This window comes from Thamnophis elegans, chromosome Z, assembly GCF_009769535.1.
Source record: "Thamnophis elegans isolate rThaEle1 chromosome Z, rThaEle1.pri, whole genome shotgun sequence".
In the NCBI taxonomy this organism is placed as follows: domain Eukaryota; kingdom Metazoa; phylum Chordata; class Lepidosauria; order Squamata; family Colubridae; genus Thamnophis; species Thamnophis elegans.
In genome coordinates, this window is record NC_045558.1 from 98,255,848 (window position 1) to 98,274,586 (window position 18,739).

General features: G+C 42.3%; 1 long non-coding RNA gene across 1 annotated transcript in view; it reads left to right on the forward strand.

Moving 5' to 3' along the window:
• LOC116522692 overlaps positions 1–18,210 on the forward strand; it is a 37,024-nt gene extending 18,814 nt beyond the window's left edge. Inside the window, exon 5 of the long non-coding RNA XR_004256990.1 lies at positions 18,107–18,210. This is a non-coding gene — a long non-coding RNA (uncharacterized LOC116522692). The remainder of the gene's footprint in view (positions 1–18,106) is intronic.
• Positions 18,211–18,739: the final 529 nt, after the last annotated feature.

The window sequence follows — 18,739 nt, forward strand, 5'->3', positions numbered from 1 at the left end:
CTATTATGAGGTTAATATGTAGGTAACAGAATGTAGTAGCCTTTCCTATGATGACACTGCCTAGATCAGTGGTTCTCAACCTGTGGGTCGGGACCCCTTTGGGGGTCGAATGACCCTTTCACAGGGGTCGCCTAAGACCATCGGAAAGCACATATTTTCGATGGTCTTAGGAACCGAGACACCAATTTTATGGTTGGGGGTCACCACAACATGAAGAACTGTATTAAAGTGTCGCGGCATTGGAAGGTTGAGAACCACTGGCCTAGATGTTTTGGGAAAAATAATATACAGAAATTATTTAACATCAGAAATCACGGGGCTTCTAGTAAATACTGTTGGGAATTTCAAAGATTCATCCAAATATGTCTTGTTGAGTTTTATATAGGACATCCATAGACAAGCCACAAATTAGCAGTTAGAAACAAGAATGCATACAATTAAAACTATATTTATTAAGTATAAAAATAGCAAAAAGAAAATAAATTAACAACAAAAAATCCACAAACATATCTCAAATCACAACCGTCCTCTGATGGACGAGCTACATATGTTAAAAGTTGTGGAGTATTTGTAACCTAGTAAATAAATAAATTTAAAAATAATTCCTAGTATTAAAATAATTAAAAAATAGAACATGGAATAACAGAATCGGAAAGGACCTTAGAGGTCTTCTAGTCCAACTCTCTGCTCAAACAGGACACCCTGTACCATTACAAATAAGTGGCTGTCCAATCTCTTCTTAAAAGCCTTCAGCGATGAAGCACCCATGATTTCTGAAGGCAAGGCATTCCACTGATTAATTGTTCTCAGCTTTAAGAACTTTCTCCTTAATTCTAAGGAATGGCAGAATAACAGAGTTGTAAGGGACCTTGGATATCTTCTAATTCAACCCCTGCTCAGGCAGGAGACCCTCATTTTGAAAGCCTCCACTGATGGAGCACCCACAAGGAAAGCTGAACCACTGGTTATTTGTTCTCATTGTTAGGAAATTTCTCCTTAGTTCTAAGTTGCGTCTCTCCTTGGTTAGCTTCCATCCATATTTTTTGTCTTGCCTTCTGATGCTTTGGGAAATAAATTAACCCCTTCATCTTTGTGGTAGCTCCTCAAATATTGGAATATTGCTCTCGGGTCTTCCCTCGGCCTTCTTTTCACTAGACTAGACATACCCAGTTCCTGCAACCGCTCTTCATAACTTTAGCCTCCAGCCCTCTAATCATCCTTGTTGCTCTTCTCTGCACTCTTTCCAGTGTCTCAACCTATTTTTATATTGTGATGACCAAAATGATGTAGTATTCTAAGTGTGGTCTTACTAAGACTTTGTAGAGTGATATTAATACTTCACATGATCTTGATTCTATCCCTCTATTGATGCAGCCTAGGATTGTGTTGGGTTTTTTTTTGGCTGCCGTCGCACACTATTAACTCTGATTTAAGTGATTGTTCATTAGAACTCCAAGATCCCTCTCACAGTTACTGGTATTGAGCCAAGTTTTATCCAGTCTGATCTTTACAAATGGTTTTTTCTTGCCTAAGTCTAAAATTTTACTTTTATCTACATTGACTTTCATTTTATTAGTTAAGGCCCAGTATTCAAGTGTGTGGGATCTTTTGGGATCTTAAGCTTGTCTTCTGGGGTGTTGGCTATTTTTGCTAGCTTAGTGCCATCTGCAAATTTGATGAGTTCCCCCTTTATTTCCTCATCTAAATCACTCATGAAGATATTAAAGAGTACCTGGCCTAAAACACAATTATGTGATAACCCGCTGCCCAGCTGTCTCCAAGGGATTACTGTAGTCCTGTTGAGGGTTACACACTGAGTATGATTTGCTAGCCAGTTACAATCCATCTGGTGTGGTAAAGTCTATCCCACATTTTTCTGGCTTTCCAAGAAGTAGGTGGGCCAATGAATGTAAAATGCCAATGAAGTAGAATGTCAATGAAGATGGCATTCTAAAGATAAGATTGCATCTCATCAAAACGGTTCAAAGATCCATATTACTGTTAGGATGAGATGGCTCATCTTATGTAAGCTGGTTTGGATTATAATGGTTGAATAGCAAATAATTATTTTTATTGCTTTTTAATTTATGGACTGACTGTTTGGTAGCTGCAGATGTACTTGAATTCTTTTTAATTTCGGTCTTCTTCAACCAAAGAAATATGTTCCATCAGGCAATGGTTAAAAAAAAACCTGATTGATACCAATAGGATTAATGCCCAGGAATGCCTATTCTATTTGAATGAACTTAAAACTCCCAAGTTTTCAGACTTGCAAGATTCTATTAATGTAGTCTTTATCATAAAATGTGTCAGGGTTCCAAATAGCATCCTCCTTAAAATTAAAGTCCGAGACTAGAGTTTCCTCAAAGTTCCAATTTATTAGAAGAGCCATGTTGGCACATTTGGGAAAACTCAAATGGGAGGGCTTCTAGGTTTTCCCCACCAGTTGAAAGTTCAATCCTTGCCCCAGCATCCACATGTCCATCACATGGTCCAATCAGCCACTGTCCCACAGGGAGATTCCTCCCAGAAACACACCTCCAGGTGTCAAGGCAAATTACCTTGACTTTCTGAGAAAGAATGTTATTTTGACTACACAGCTCTCATGCCCCGTACAATCCCATCTCCCACAGTAGACTATATGGCAGGCTTGAGGCCCACTGTAAAAGATGGCTTCCAGGCCTGACATCCAGTTGAGTATCATTTGAGGATACTGAGAAAAGAGTAGGCAATAGCCTGGTTGAATGTTTATGTACCATCTCTGATAAATCTCAGAGAACTGTCTCAGTATCAATTGGCTCAATAAAAACAAGTAAAAGAAGGACTCAGGAAACTACAAACCACTCAGTTGAGTCCCAATACCTAAGGCCATCCTAGAATTGATACTAAAGAATACAATCCGTAAGCTCTTTAAAGTTAGCACAGTGGTTTACCAAACATGAAAATATCAACTAATTTGCTCAATTAAACATTTAGCTTTCTAGTAACTTGTTGGCTTGTGGGAAAGTTATAATTGCTATATATCTCAATTTCAGCAACACACTTAACAAAGTACACTATGAGATTTTGATTTGTAAGCTAATTTTATGGGCTAATTGTCATACATATGATAATACATAGTAGATATATAGTAAGCTAGATAATCTTAGTCCAAAGTGTTTATTATCTATTATTCTTCAAACTAGAATGAAGTTTCAAATAACATTATTTAAAGTTCAGTCCTAGGCCTTTTATAATTTCATATTTTTATTATAGAGTTTGAAAGGAATGTTTATGAACTATATACTAGTATAAAGCAGAATGAATAATTAATAGATATAAAACTGAAAAAAAAACCTGATAGGTGAAAAAAATGGTGCGGAAGTAGAAACAAATAAAATTCAACAAAAAGCAAGTTATTCACTTAAAATATACAGGTATGGAGTGGCTTGATAATTGTACATTGAAAGACAATTTAGCATACAAATTGATTGGAAATGGGATATTAGCCAGCATTGTAAAACAACTTCAAAAAGCTGAGTAGAATTCTAGGTTGCATCAATATAAATAAAATTCTTTAAACACGTGTAATGGTATGTGGGAACATCAAAAAAGAGACAGCACAGCCTGCAGCTACATAAAGATCAAGGCAAGAGGTTCAGAAGGGACTCTCCCTAATTTATCAGTCTCTAAAGGACAGCAGTTCAACTGGAATTTCCGACTTGCAAGATTCTATTAATGTAGTCTTTATCATAAAATAGATTAGCTAATCTAGTCCTGTTGCCTGGCTAATGTACAGGACATTATGGGACACAATTGTTCTACTTTATTCTGCTTTGGCCAGACTCCACAATTGTGCTTAATTCTGGATGCCACATTTTAGGGTTCAGACAAAACAGAAGCAGGTCCAGAGGAAAACAGTGTGTATGACCAGGAGACTTGAACAAAGCCCTAAAAGAGATTAAAGTCATTGGAATATTGAGCCTTAAAAAGAAAATAAGTGGGGGGGAGGGAAGACTATGATGGCCTCTTTCAGATGTTTCAAAAAATGTCCAACAGAAAAAGGGCAGGGACCGCTTCTTGTTCAACTTGCAAGATATAGAATAATGAATCCAATCACAAGAAGATGGATTCTAGTTGAACATTAGGAAGCATTCTTTCTAATAATAAGAATTCAGTAGTTGAAAATGAAACCCAATTATCCAGAGAGCGGGAGTTCATCCTAAACCTGGCAGTGACATTTTGGAGATACTGCTTATTAGATTTCTGTGTGAGAAGGATGCATTTGGCCCTCATTTCATTCACCTTTTATGAAACTATGGTTAATTCCTGGTCACCCATATTTTTATGTACCTAACTTTGCGAGAGACATGGTGGCTCAGTGGCTAAAACGCTGAGCTTGTTGATCAGAAAGGTCAGCAGTTCGGCGGTTTGAACCCCTAGCGCCGTGTAACAGAGTGAGCTCACATTACTTTTCCCATCTTCTGCAAACCTAGCAGTTCGAAAGCACGTAAACATGCAAGTAGAAAAATAGGGACCACCTTTGGTGGAAGGTACAGAGTTCCGTTTCCTTGGGGTGGCTAGAGGTCAAGGCCTCTATTTTGAAGCACACTTATAAGCCAACGATCCCTCTTTTGAAGGGCTGAAAGGTACAAAGAAAAATAAGGAGAGGGAGCTTGAAAGAAGCAGGACAATTTGATGCTAAACCAACGGCAGCAATCTTTTCCAAAACACATATTTCCTGCTAGTACATCAATAATGTATATTAACCTTTATCAAACAGGCCAGATCTGCTATATCATGCAAATTAGGCTCAGAGATAAGAATAATTTGCTTAACGTTTGTGCCAGAACTGCAGTCTTGGTCAGGCATATCCTGGTTCAAGAGTTTATTTAGCTTTTATATTGCATCATTCTTGGAGGATTCTGAGGTAATCGCTAATAAGGAAATGAAATAGTATATTATTTTATGAACATACTAAACAACCTCCTGTCATAGTAATGCCACATAAGGGCAACTGTAAGTGTAACTCTCTGCCATCTTCAGCTTAGATTCTTTTTCTCCTGGGCATAAACTTAATAGTGGTCATATTTGTATAAAGAAAGGACGTGGGTGCAAATGGTTGGGTTTTGTTCCAATGTTTTTGAGTGTGGTGTGGAGGTTTTGAGTTCTTTTAGGATGTCTTGAAATTATTTGGAAGGGTCTGGGACAGTTTGGCATGGCCAGGTCACCACTGCAAGCTCGCTACTACCAAGTCATTGTAGGACAACTCAACACAGCTAATTCTCTTTGGGACAACTCGTTGTAGACAGCTGGAAGGAGAGCTGGATGGGCAGGTGGGTGAGCGAGCAGGTGAGCAGAGTACAGAGTAATGGCAATGGTGGCCAGGGTCTTCCCATTCTCATACACACCGTCACCACTGCTGCCTCCACCCCGAACTTCTGGAATACTCCCAGAGCTTGGCATGGCGATGGTGGCAGCAATGAGATGTGCCCATCTTCCACTACTTCCCCACCCACTGCCAGCACGGAACATATACTGCCACTGCTGAATAGCCCAAATTCCAAATGGCCTTGGAGCGTGGTGCTGTTGACATTGGCGGGGTGTGTGAAAATGGGAAGTCCCTGTTCTGCGCTTTACCCACCCAGTTACTTGCTTGCCTGCCTGGCTCTCCCTCTGGTGGGAAGTCTTTGGCCACTGCTGCTGCACTGCACTTTGCCCAGCTGGTCACTCGCCTGCCTGCTTGGCTCTCCCTCTGGCTCCCTGCAGTGAGTTGTCCCTGCAGTGAACTAGCCATGTTGACTTGTCCTGGGATGACGGGGGTTGAGTTAGCAAAGGCGACCAGGAGTGGCAAGCTGGTGGCAGTGAGCTGACTGCGCTGAACTGACCTTGCTAAGTTGTCCCATTCTGTGCAAGGAGAGCAGCCATTCAGTTGAGGTCCCAAGCTGTTTGGTAGAGTGTTATATTGTGGCACTATGGCAGTATCTCCATAGATTCGCTTTGGAGGAGCAGCAACAATGGTGGCATGATGTCAACCCCTTGAGATAGACCAAGTAATATTATGAATCCTAAACTACTATTATTCTGTTATAGAAATGGAATCTTGCACATCTGAAATATCTCATCTCCCTGCTTTTATCCATGAAGATTAGAGAGGGTCAAGTCTGGGATACTTTCTCAATTGCATTTCTGCTTTGGACACAGATTTCTCTCATCTGACCGTTGTCTTGGTTCTTGCTCTTCCTTCTCTTCCTCAAAGTCATCTCAAAGCCCAGCACATAGCACACTGACATATGGAGCTGCTGGCTGATCATAATAAACTCTCTTCTTCCTGCATAGTAGTACACACCTTTCGTGGTGGCCTCAAAGAAAATTATCCTCCATGTATGTGCGCTGCTGCCCAGTTGAGGGAATAATCTCCCATGTATTTGGGGGCTGAACAAGCTGGTTGTTCTCAGCCGGTCTTTGGATACCTGGAGGCTGAGCATGGATGAGCATGGCAATAGTCTGGGTGTGGAGAGATTAGATGGGTAAAAAAAAACAAGTTACAGGTTAACCCACTGAATGGTTGTGTGTTCCATTCTATTAGATTTGGAAACTGAAGTGTTCCCTAATTGGTTTTGGATAGTATGACACTGTCGTCCTGATTTGGTGTGCAATTTGAGAGTGTTCCTAGATTAGAGCTTGTGGCAAGGTTGGCTCATTTCACTACTGCATCTTGTCCTCCAGTTGCACCCATTCTTGGATCAGAGGCCTTGCTCATAGTCACTCACAGCTGGTTACTTTCTGATTGGATTGTACAACATACAACCTTCCTTGAAGACCATTCAGAAGTTTCAGTTCTACATGTAGTGGTATGGGTAGTTATGATAAAATGCAAATTGTGATTACTCCATCAGCTTTACCAGTTTCCAGTAGGCTTCTGGGTATGAGTCAAAGTGCTGGTTATCGTCCTGCATGGAGTGGAATCGGAATCTGTCCTCCTAAATCATCTGCCACAGATACTCTCATAGGAAAGGCATGCTCCATATCCCTTCTTTTAATATTGCCTTTTTCAGTGGCAGCCAATGTCTCTGGAAAGAGGTCTCTAATATACAATGGACTCCAACTCTGCTTATTTTTAGAAAAAAACAATAAGACTTTTCCTTGGGCATTTGAGTCCTATGGAGAGGAATTGTGATGATTGTGCCTAAGAATGGGAGGTAGTATGATAAACTTCAGTAAACTGGCAGTTTCCCAGGAAGGGGGGAGACCATTCCCAAGGTGGGAGGTAAGACAAGAGGCAACACAGTCCGGAGCTGATCTGAGACAGAGGAAGAAAATAGTCACAGAAGGTTCACTCCTAGAATAACTTTGCTGGATTGTTTTATGGTGGTTTTGTGCTGGCTTGACAGGAGTCCCTTTCTGGTTAATGATCAAAATTAATTACTATATTTGGTTGCCAGTTCTTGTTTAATATATTGGGTTCAGAGGTGGGTTGCATCCCGATTTGTCCCAGATTGGGCGAACCAGTAGTGGCGGTGGTGGGAGGCTCCGCTCACCTGCACGGACGCTTTGGCGCATGCACACAAGCGCACACACGAGCACAAGCAAACCAGCAGCACCGGGATTTTCAATCCATCTCTGATCGGGTTGCTTTTGAAGTGCTGTGTAACCATAGTTCTTTTTTCCTATTTTTTGCCTGTTACACCTGCTAGAGTTACATATTTGAGTTGAATAATCCTATAAATCTGTTAATAAATAAATACACTTGAAAGTAATTCTCATTCACATGCAAAGATGGGTTGTTTCAACAAAAAAAATTACTCCCCCTTTTCCCACATATTGATATAAGCCTTTACAATGTCTATAGAATTATTTGGACGAAGAAATTAGTTGAAAAAGTTGCCAAGCCCACTGTGGAATGGAAAATAGCCAAGCAATGAGTTATCTATCTATCTATCTATCTATCTAATCTATCTATCTATCTATCTATCTATCTATCTATCTATCTATCTATCTATCTATCTATCTATCTTCCTTTCTATCTTCCTTCCCTCCCTCTTTCTTGCTTCCTTCCTTCTTTCTTTCTTTCTTTCTTTCTTTCTACAAAAAAGCCAATTTAAGGACTTGTATATTAACTGAAAAAACAGCTAAGCCCCAGGACTATACGCATGCACAACTGATGCAATTTTTATTTTTGAATAGTAATGCACAGGATTGCACTGTAATTTGGTTCATCCATATTATTGTTTTTTAATGGACTTTGGGAAAGGATAATGGATGTAATTTCCAAATGTATTAATCAAGTTCACTGCTAGTTCTGTAAAAGGTGGATATGTAATAAGAAGAGTTTGGGGGAAATCACATAGTGCAAACATTTTCTTTGGGGGATACTATATATTTGAGAATCTTGCTGTTCGTTTTACTTCATTTATTTATTTTTATTTATTTATTTATCTAGTTTGTCACATAGGTACAGGATAATAGGAATAAAATAAACATGAATAAGAATGCAGGAAATGGGTACAAATAAATGGGGACAGTAGGACAGGGGACGTTAGGCACACTGGTGCGCTTATGTACACCCCTACTGACCCCTTTGGAATGAAGTGAGGTCAACAATAGACAGTTTAAGGTTTAAAGCTATGGGGATTTGAGGATGTTACAACGGAGTCAGGTAGAGCATTCCAGGCATTGACCACTCTTTTGCTGAAGTTGTATTTCTGCAATCGAGTTTGGTGCGGTTTACCTTCAGTTTGTATCTATTGTGTGATCGGGTATTATTGCGGTTGAAGCTGAAGTAGTCATGACAGGTAGGACATTGCAGCAGACAATTTTGTGTACTATGCTTAGGTCAGACCGTAGTTCTAGGTTGTCCAAGCCCAAAATTTCAATCTGTGGCATAAGATATTCTGTTGTGAGTAGATGACTGGAGTACTCCGCTCATGTTCGGTAAGTAGAGGAAAATGTTTAGTCCATTTGGAAAAGGAACATATTTACAAGCTTGGGCAAAGCCTGTGGGATTGCCATAAACCAAAGTATTCTAAATAAAAGTTCTGGCATGTCACGGCTTGGTTGAGTTCCTTTTCTTTGTGGATACAAACTGACTTGAAGTCTAAAAGCACAGAAAGGAATAATATAGCTTACTAACCAGTAAATTTATGGTGAAATAAATTGAAACCACATGGAATCTTGTGGCATACCAACATTTATTTATTATTTTCTGGACAGCAGTTTCTGGGCATTTTATGGATTGTAATCCGTAAAGCTTATACCACAATGAAGTTGTATTTAGAGTGCTATAAAATTCTTTATTAATATTTCAATAAATATGGCTAGGCTCTAGCAACCCCAAATCTTTTGCTGTTAGACGCAAATCATCTGCTTTGCCTTGAATAATTTTTTTATTTCATTGTTACTATGTCCAACAAACAAGGATTGATTACTGATAACTACAGTGTCCTAGCAACTTTATAACTTCATCCTCCTACAAATGTGGCTTGCATTTTTGTGTGGGCACAGTAGTTCTTGTTAGCATCCCTACTAGCTTCCCCTAAAGCACAAATTTCACACACACTACCCACCTCTATAGAGAAATTCAGTAATCTACAATCTATTACTATCTAAGATTACTATGGTAATCTTATCACATTTCTGCCCCTCGTTGGCAAATAATAAGGAGTTTTCTGGAAAAAAAAAGTTAAAAAGAGGGGTCTAGTTAGTCTAAAGGCCTGGAGCTATTCCAAAGGTATTCTAAAAAATTAAGTTCTAATAAGATTTGTCTGACAAGTCAACGTGGACAATTCTCTTTCACAAAGAAGTTACTTTAAATAAGGGGTGTCAAAGTTATGTTCTCAGGGCAGTGTCGTGACATATTGGACCCCTTTGCTAAAACAGTGTGGGTGTGGCCAGTGTGTGATGCATTTGGCCCATGGGCTGGGAGTTTGACAGTCCTATTCCAGGTCAGTATTTTGACCCTGACTACTTTAAAATGGATGGACTTCAACTATCAGAATTGACTTCATTCTGGGGACTTAAGGTTCACATGTTTTAAAGATTCCAAGGTTAGGAACACATATTTTGAGTGCAATCTTCGAGTGCAACAAGTACAGGCCTGCAGTTCTCCACAAATTGCATGATGCCACTCCCAGGAAGCAGTTTGATAGCCAACTTTGTGTTGAAATGAAACAACTTTCACCTGACTGGAGCCGACTACAAACTTTTTAAAATTTCCTTGTGGTTAGTGCTGAATGAGATTGAGCTGACCTTGCATTTAAGCTTCTAGCAAGGGCATGCTTGGTGCTTAATGGCCTAGCAACTACTTGTTCTTCATTTCTGTCCTCATCTCCTGCAGCTACAATATTTAGGTAACCCCAATCATAAAATGGTAACAAAGAATAGAATGGGATTTTGACGCTATCAACTCCAATCCTGCAACATTGCAAGAAATTCAGAAGTTGTCTCAGTTCTGCTTGAAGCATTCTGGCAGGGTTCACTGACAAAAGGTGAACGACAAAACCGCGCCCGACTAAACTGCGGTGACAAAACCGTGTGTTCTAAAGCGCTCCAACAAATGAGCGCTGAATCGCGCCGACAACAGCGCGGTGACAGAAGCGGGCTGTAAAACTAAACCTAAACCTAACCCTAAACGTAATGCTAAACTTAACCCTAAACCTAACCTTAAACGTAACGCTAAACCTAACCCTAAACTTAACCCTAAACTTAACCCTAACCCTAACCCTTACCTTAAGTTAAAGCGCGCTTCTGTCTCCACGCTGTTGTCTCCGTGCTGTTGTCGCCGCGCTGATGACGTCGCGGTTTTAGCGACGCGGTTTAGTCGGGCGCGGTTTGTCATTCGCCCTTTTGTCGGGTCACGTTCTGGCAGGGGAAGATCTCACCTCTGCTGGGAACATTCTTTCTCCAGACTGACTCAAATTCTTCTGTTTTTTCCCCATAGGATTTGTTTTTCATATCCTCTGATCATTTCTTTCCTTTCTTCAGATTTCAAGGAATATAGAGAGCTCTTAATGATAGCCTCTTATGCATTGTGTCAAATGCTCTGTAGAATAAGAAGTGCTTCATATATTCACCACCAGGAACATAAATCTTACAAGATAGAACTGCTGCCCTCACAACAAAAGGCTTTGTAAGACTTCCACAGACCTCCCAATACTGGCTGGAAAGTTGGTTAACATAACTGGCAGTTGCCAGGCAGGAAAGGCTGCCTAGAAGCTAAAATGTGAGGCAATTTACTTTCTTGGGAGCTAAATAGCCTTAAGAAACCATTTAAAAGATGCTTGATGTATGTTTCTTTTATCCTGCTGTTGTTCTGGCTGGAACAAATTCTCCAAAAGTTTACTGGAAATTAGGTATATAAATGCAATATAGGGATGTCTATGCAGATTCTCAGTCATCCAAGTTAATCCAAAGATGCTTTTTCAAGAGGCAACTGGACTGTTTTTCCCCTGAGTTTTTTCCTCAAGAAAAGAAAGAGTCCCGTTGCCTTTTGAAAAAGGACCTTTGCAATATAGGAACTGAGAAAATTGAGAAAGCCTCTGCTCCTTCTATGCTTGTTTGCCCACGAAAGCCCACAAAGGGCAGTATAATTCTTTGTTTGCAAGAACATTTTGCTTAGACCAGTTTTTTTTCAACCTTGGCAATACTAAGATTTGTAGACTTCAACTCCCAGAATTCCCCAGTGAGCATGCGAATAGAAGTCTATCCATCTTACTGTTGCCAAGGTTAAGAAACGCTGGACTAGATTGTTTGATGATAGTTGTGCGATAAGCAGAAAAACAAAAGAAAAATTTCCATGGAGAGAGAGAAGAGTCAAGTTAAGCTTCACTTATTTTAAAATAACTGTGTAACTATTTACTGTAAGACAGCTCTCTGGTTTTAAATAAAATTTCCACTGATCTGAATTTACTTCTAGTTGTAGTTTCATATCCATCTATATATTTTTCATGGCAACAATATGATGTACATTCATTTAGCAACCATTCAGAGTTACAACAGCACTGGATGAAGTGATTTATGATAGTTATAAAATCTGAAATTGCCTACTTTGGAAACCAAAAGCAGTGTCTTGGAGTCATGTCGTCACTATTTTCAACCAGCTTCCAACAAGCAAATCAATGGGACAAGGAAGATTTGCTTAACGATTACATGATTCACTTAACAACTCAGTGATTTGTTTAACAACCATGAAAAAATTGTATAAGATCAGACAGGATTCACTTTACAACTGCCTAGATTAGCAATGGAAAGGAAGTCCCAATTGTGGCTATGTCAAAGAATATTTGCAGTGCAAATCCCTTTTGTTTATAGAATAGAATAGAATAGAATAGAATAGAATTCTTTATTGGCCAAGTGTGATTGGACACACAAGGAATTTGTCATTAGTGTGTATGCTCTCAGTGGACATAAAGGAAAAAAATACATTCATCAAGAATAAAAAAGATTATAAATGATTCAAAAACTTAAGAGAGCAAATCACTAATTTTAACATATCTTGTTTTAATATCCCATTATCGTTTGGCAAAATGTCTTATAATATACTTTAAAATAAGTTACATTTGCTTAACATTGTGGCCAAATTCTGGTTCGCTTAATATTTTTTTTTCAAACCAAGTCAAGTAGGTTTTATTGCCATTTCAACAATATACAGTAGAGTACATAGTGAGACGAAACAACAATTCCCCAGGACCAAGGTGATACATCAGACCACATAGATAAAAAAAAAAGAGCAGAACACAGAACTACATATGCTCTAAATCTAAGAACTTAGAGAGAGTTGAGGAGTCTGATGGCTTATGGAAAGAAACTGTTACACAGCCTGTTTGTGCGGGTCCGAAAGCTTCTGTACCTTTTTCCAGATGGCAGGAGAGTAAAGAGCGTGTATGAGTGGTGTATGTAGTCAGCCATAATGTTTCTGACTTTACGAATGCAATGTGTGGTACATATGTCCATTACAGAGGGAAAACAACCCCAATGATCTTCTCTACCGTCCTCACTATTCGCTGTAGGGTCTTTCGATCCGAAACGGTGCAATTCCCAAACCAGGTGGTGATGCAGCTTCTCAGGGTGCTCTTGATGGTCCCTCTGTAGAAAGTTGTGAGGATGTGTGGTGGAAGCTGTGCCTTCCTCAGTTTCCTAAGAAAGTAAAGAGGCTGCTAGGCCTTCCTTGTTATGGAATCAGTGTTGAGGGACCAGGTGAGATTCTCCGCCAGGTGAATACCAAGGAATTTGGTGCGTTCTACGATCTCCACGGAGGAGCCATTGATCTTCAGCAGGGAACGGTTGTGTTGTATCTTCCTGAAGTCAGCCACAATCTCTTTCATTTTGTCTACATTCAGAGACAGTTTGTTGGCTTTACACCAGTTCGTTAACTTCTCCACCTCCTCTCTGTATGCTGTCTTATGTTCTTGCTGATAAGACCCACCACGGTATGATCATCAGCAAACTTTATAATGTGATTCAAACTGTGCATTGCTACACAGTCGAGCATCAGCAGGTGAACCGCAGGGGACTGAGCACATAGCCCTGAGGGGCTCCAGTGCTCAGTATGATGGTGTTAGAAGTGTTGTTCACGATCTGGACCGTCTGAGACCTTCCAGTTAAAAAGTCCAGGATCCAGTTACAGAGGGAGGTGTTCAGGCCCAACAGGGTCGACTTCCCCATCAGATGTTGGGGAATGATGGTGTTGAATGCTGAATTAAAGTCTATGAACAGCATTCATACATATGAGTCTTTGTTTTCTAGAGGAGTGAGGGCTAGATGGAATGTAGTGGAGATGGCGTCATCGGTGGAGTGATTCGAGCGGTATGCAAACTGCAGTGGATCCAATGTTATAGGTAGCAGGATCTTTTATGCCTCAAGCGAGCCTCTCAAAGCACTTTGAGTGCCGAGCACTTTAACATCTTGCATCAAGGAATACATCAGGGCAATTAGGACGGTGAAAAGAGCTTATATTGCCACCTTGATTGCATCCGCTGAGTCGCGCCCAGCCGCCCTGTTTAGGATAACCCGCTCCCTCCTAAATAGGAGGATGCGGGGGATCCCCTGCAGGGTAGGGCTGAGGATTACGTCCAGTTCCTAGCGGACAAAGTTGCTCGGTTTCGGTCGGACTTGGACTCCGATTTCGCAGATCCAGCCGAGGCGCAAGGGGATAATCTGGTAGACCATCGCTGGGTTGAGTTTCAGGATGTTGCCCCTGAGGATGTGGACAAGGCCATGAGAGCTGTGAGTGCCTCCACATGTGTACTGGACCCGTGCCCCTCCTGGCTGGTTGCTAACAGCAGGGAGGTAACACGGGGCTGGATCCAGGCGGTTGTTACCGCCTCCCTTCGGGAGGGGGTCTTTCCCCCCGCACTTAAAGCGGTGGTGGTGAGACCCCTCCTGAAGAAACCATCTTTGGATCCAGCCGTTCTTAACAATTCATCCAGTCTCCAACCTCCCCTTTGTGGGAAGGTTGTTGAGAAGGTGATGGCCTTCCAGCTCCAGCGGTTCTTGGAGGAAGCTAGTTATCTTGACCCATTCCAGTCCGGCTTCAGGCCTGGCTACAGCACAGAAACCGCTTGGTCGCATTGACCGATGATCTCTGGAGAGCCAGGGACAGAGGCCACGCCTCCATCCTGGTTCTCCTTGACCTCTCGGCGGCTTTCGATACCATCGACCATGGTATCCTTCTGCGACGACTGTGGGAGGTGGGGGTGGGAGGCACTGTTTTGCAGTGGTTCTCCTCTTACCTCTCAGACAGGTCGCAGTCGGTGTTAGTTGGAGGGCAGAGATCGACCCCTAGGCCCCTAACATATGGGTGCCGCAGGGTTCGGTCTTGACCCCCCTACTTTTCAACATCTACATGAAACCGCTGGGCGAGATCATTCGGCGGCACGGGATAAAATACCACCAGTATGCGGACGATACTCAGTTGTATCTGTCCGCCCCGTGCCAACTCAATGAAGCGATGGACATGATGAACCAGGGCCTAGAAGCTGTTAGGGACTGGATGAGGGCTAACAAGCTCGTGCTCAACCCAGATAAGACCGAGTGGCTGTTGTGTTTCCCTCCCACTAATTCGGCGAGTGTTCCATCTCTCAGGCTGGGGGGCCAAACACTACACCCCTCAAACAGGGTCCGCAACTTGGGAGTCCTCCTGGACCCACAGCTGACTTTTGAACACCATTTTTAGCTGTGACCAGGGGGGCATTTGCCCAGGTTCGCCTGGTGCACCAGTTGCGCCCCTACCTGAACCGGGAGGCTCTCACAACAGTCACTCGTGCCCTTGTGACCTCTAGGCTGGAGTACTGCAATGTGCTCTTCATGGGGCTGCCCTTAAAGAGTATTCGGCGACTTCAGCTAGTCCAGAATGCGGCCGCGTGAGCGATTGTGGGTGCACCTCGCTTCACCCACATAACACCTATCCTCCGCGAGCTGCACTGGCTACCTGTCGATCTCCGGGTACGCTTCAAGGTGCTACTTGTCACCCATAAAGCCCTTCATGGTAGTGGATCTGGGTACTTGAGAGACCGCCTACTGCCAATTACCTCCACACCCAATTAGATCGCATAGATAAGGCCTCCTCTGAGTTCCATCTGCCGTCAATGCCGGCTGGCAACTACGCGGAGGAGAGCCTTCTCGGTGGCAGCTCCGACCCTATGGATGATCTCCCCGTGGAGATTCGTACCCTCACCACCCTCCAGACCTTCCGCACAGCCCTTAAAATCTGGCTATCCCGTCAGGCCTGGGGCTAAAGACTGTAACCCACCCGAATGGTATGAATGTTGTGCTTTAATTATGTATTGTTCTTACGTGTTAAATGTTTGTTTCCCCCCCCCCTTGAGTTGTAAGCCACCCTGAGTCCCCCCAGGGAAAAGGGCGGCATATAAATAAACTTTCAAATTCAAATTCAAATTCACTCATGATGATGGGAGTAAGTGCAATGGGACGGTAGTCATTGAGGCAGGACACTAATGGTTTCTTCAGCACGGGGATGATGGTCGTTGTCTTGAAGCACTTTGGGACAACAGTGGTACTTAGAGAGATGTTGAAGATGTCGGTGAAAACATTTGTCAGTTGGTCTGCACATCCTCTGAGTACTCTGCCAGGAATATTGTCTGGTCCTGCAGCTTTCCGTGGGTTGACTCTGCTTAGAGCTTTCCTCACGTCAGTAGTTTCCTCACGTCAGTAGTGGAGAGACAAAGTATTTGGTTGTTGGAAGGAGGTGTGGTCCTCCTCACTGTCACGCCATTCTGTGCTTCGAAAAAGGCATAGAAGCTGTTTAACACATCTGGAAGTGAGCCATCACTTTCACAGGCAGGTGGTGATGTTCTATAATTAGCGATGGCTTGGATGCCCTGCCACATACGCCCTATGTCGCCACTGTTCGTGAAGTTTTGGTGGATGCCCTGGGCATGTGCACGCTTTGCTTCTCTGATGGCCCTGGACAGATTGGCTCTTGCTGTTCTTAGGGCTGCTTTATCACCTGCCCTGAATGCAGAATCTCGGGTTTTCAGTAGAGCATGCACCTCTCCAGTTATCCACGGCTTCTGGTTGGGATGTGAGATAATTTTCTTGGAGACTGTGACATCATCAATGCACTTGCTGGTATAGCCGGTCACTGACGATATGTACTCCTCCAAGTCAATGGAGTCACCGTTGGTTGCATACTTCCTGAACATGTCCCAGTCAGTGCATTCAAAGCAGTCCTGAAGAGCAGAGATGTTTCCTGCTGGCCAGGTCCTCACTGCTTCCGAACTGGTCTTGAACGCCTGATGAGTGGTCTGTGTGCTGGTATTAGCATAAGAGATGTGGTCTGAGTAGCCAAGGTGGGGGCGGGCTTCACCCAATATGCACCCGGGATGTTTGTATAAACAACATCCAGCATGTTTTCCGCTCTGGTTGCAAAGTCCACATTTTGATGAAATTTAGGGAGCACAGTCCAGAGATTTGCAAGATTGAAATATCCGGCAACAACAATCCATCAGGGTGTGTGTTTTGCAGTTCGTTGGTGGTCCGGTGAAGCATACAGAGTGCTTCCTTAGCATTAGTGCTAGATGGAATATACACGGCGAGTGTCATAGCAGTGGTGAATTCCCTGGGTAATTAAAAAGGTCTACATCTCACAACCATAAACTCCACAAGTGGTGAGCAGTAGGTGGAAATGAGTTTTTACACCATTCTGTGTTGATGTATACACAGAGTCCACCGCCACGAGTCTTACTGCACAGAGCTGCATTTCTGTCGGCACGAAACGCAGTTAGCCTGTCCAGCTGAAGAGCAGCATCCGGAACTCTATCACTCAGCCATGTCTCCGTGAAAACAAAGATGCAGCAGTGTCTGTACTCACACCGTGTAGCTTGCTGGAGTCAAAAATGTGATCAAATCACTTTGAAGATACAATATACAGTAATTTTACTAAGCCTGCAAGCACTATAATATAAACTGGCTCCCAGCAAAGCATAGTTAGCTTGCTAGGCAGACAACGATCAAAAGCAGAACAATGTGTATACCTTTGGTCTACTACATTTCAAAGAAAAAGGCAGAGAGTATAGAGTACTGTAAATTACAACTTGATGTTGGAACATTTTTGATAAACTCATCTGTGTGATCTTATTTATTCTCTCTGACAGGTCAGTATGCTAGCTACTATTATACAGTATCTGAGGTATGACTAGTGAATATAAACAATTTGATTTCCTAGGCCACAAACCTCTGACGGATTCTTCCTTCCGCCACTATTCAGGGTCCATTCAGTGTGCTTTAAATGTTTAATTATATAAGGGCTCTTTAAGACATCCACACCCTATGGAGGAAACTCATAGGTTTTGTAGGAAACACAGCTCATGTGGGGAAGGGTACTTTTTATCACTAAGAGATTGACATCTACTGTCAATCTCTAGTTGTCTTACCTTTGGTGTATTGCAAAATAGGAAATCGGTTTAGTTTCCACAACATTCAAACCATACAATAAGTATCACACTGGCTGAAATGGTGCAATATGGTAAACTGCAATCAAGAAAAACCTGTGATATTCCACAGCCAGGTGCATCTTAGAGATGATTCAGTTTCCTGAAAGGCCTTGCCTCACTTCTCCATTTGCTAATCAAACCACCTCCCTTTGTTTCTCCTCATATGTTCTGAACAGATTTTTGCAATAGCGGCAATCTGCCCGAAGTGGAAATCATCAGCCTTTTGGGGAACAACTACCCTTGTATAAACTCCGGGCAGACACAGTATTTGGATATGACCACAAAGATTGGATCCAGACCCCTCAAGTCTCTTCTGACGCTGCTGATGCCCTTACATTCAAGCAGATTGAAGAGACCCTGGAATACTTCTGTAAGTAATCTCTGGGGAGAAGTCAAATCTATCTACAAGTCTAACAATAATTCTTAGTTTTTAAATTGTTTTTGACTCCTTAGAGCAGGATGTTTTATGCTTCCCTCCCATCTCCTCACACAAAGCTGTAAATATGCGACTTTGCATGGGTCGTGACTTTACAAAGTTTACCATGCGCACAACATCATCCAACACAGGAACTAGGTCTGCTGGTAAAGTCTTGGCTACGAGGGCCTCACGGTGTAAAAAACAATGTGTAACAATCACACCTGGATTTCTTTCCTTCACTCTGCTTTCAAAGCCTTTGGTGTGCCCGACTATGGCTGCAGCTCCATCGGTGCAGACACTTGTGCAGTTTTCCCACTTAAGTCCTCCTTGTTCAAGGTATTCTGATGTGACCCGAAAAATTTCTTCTCCTGTTGTTTTTCTGGCAATTGCC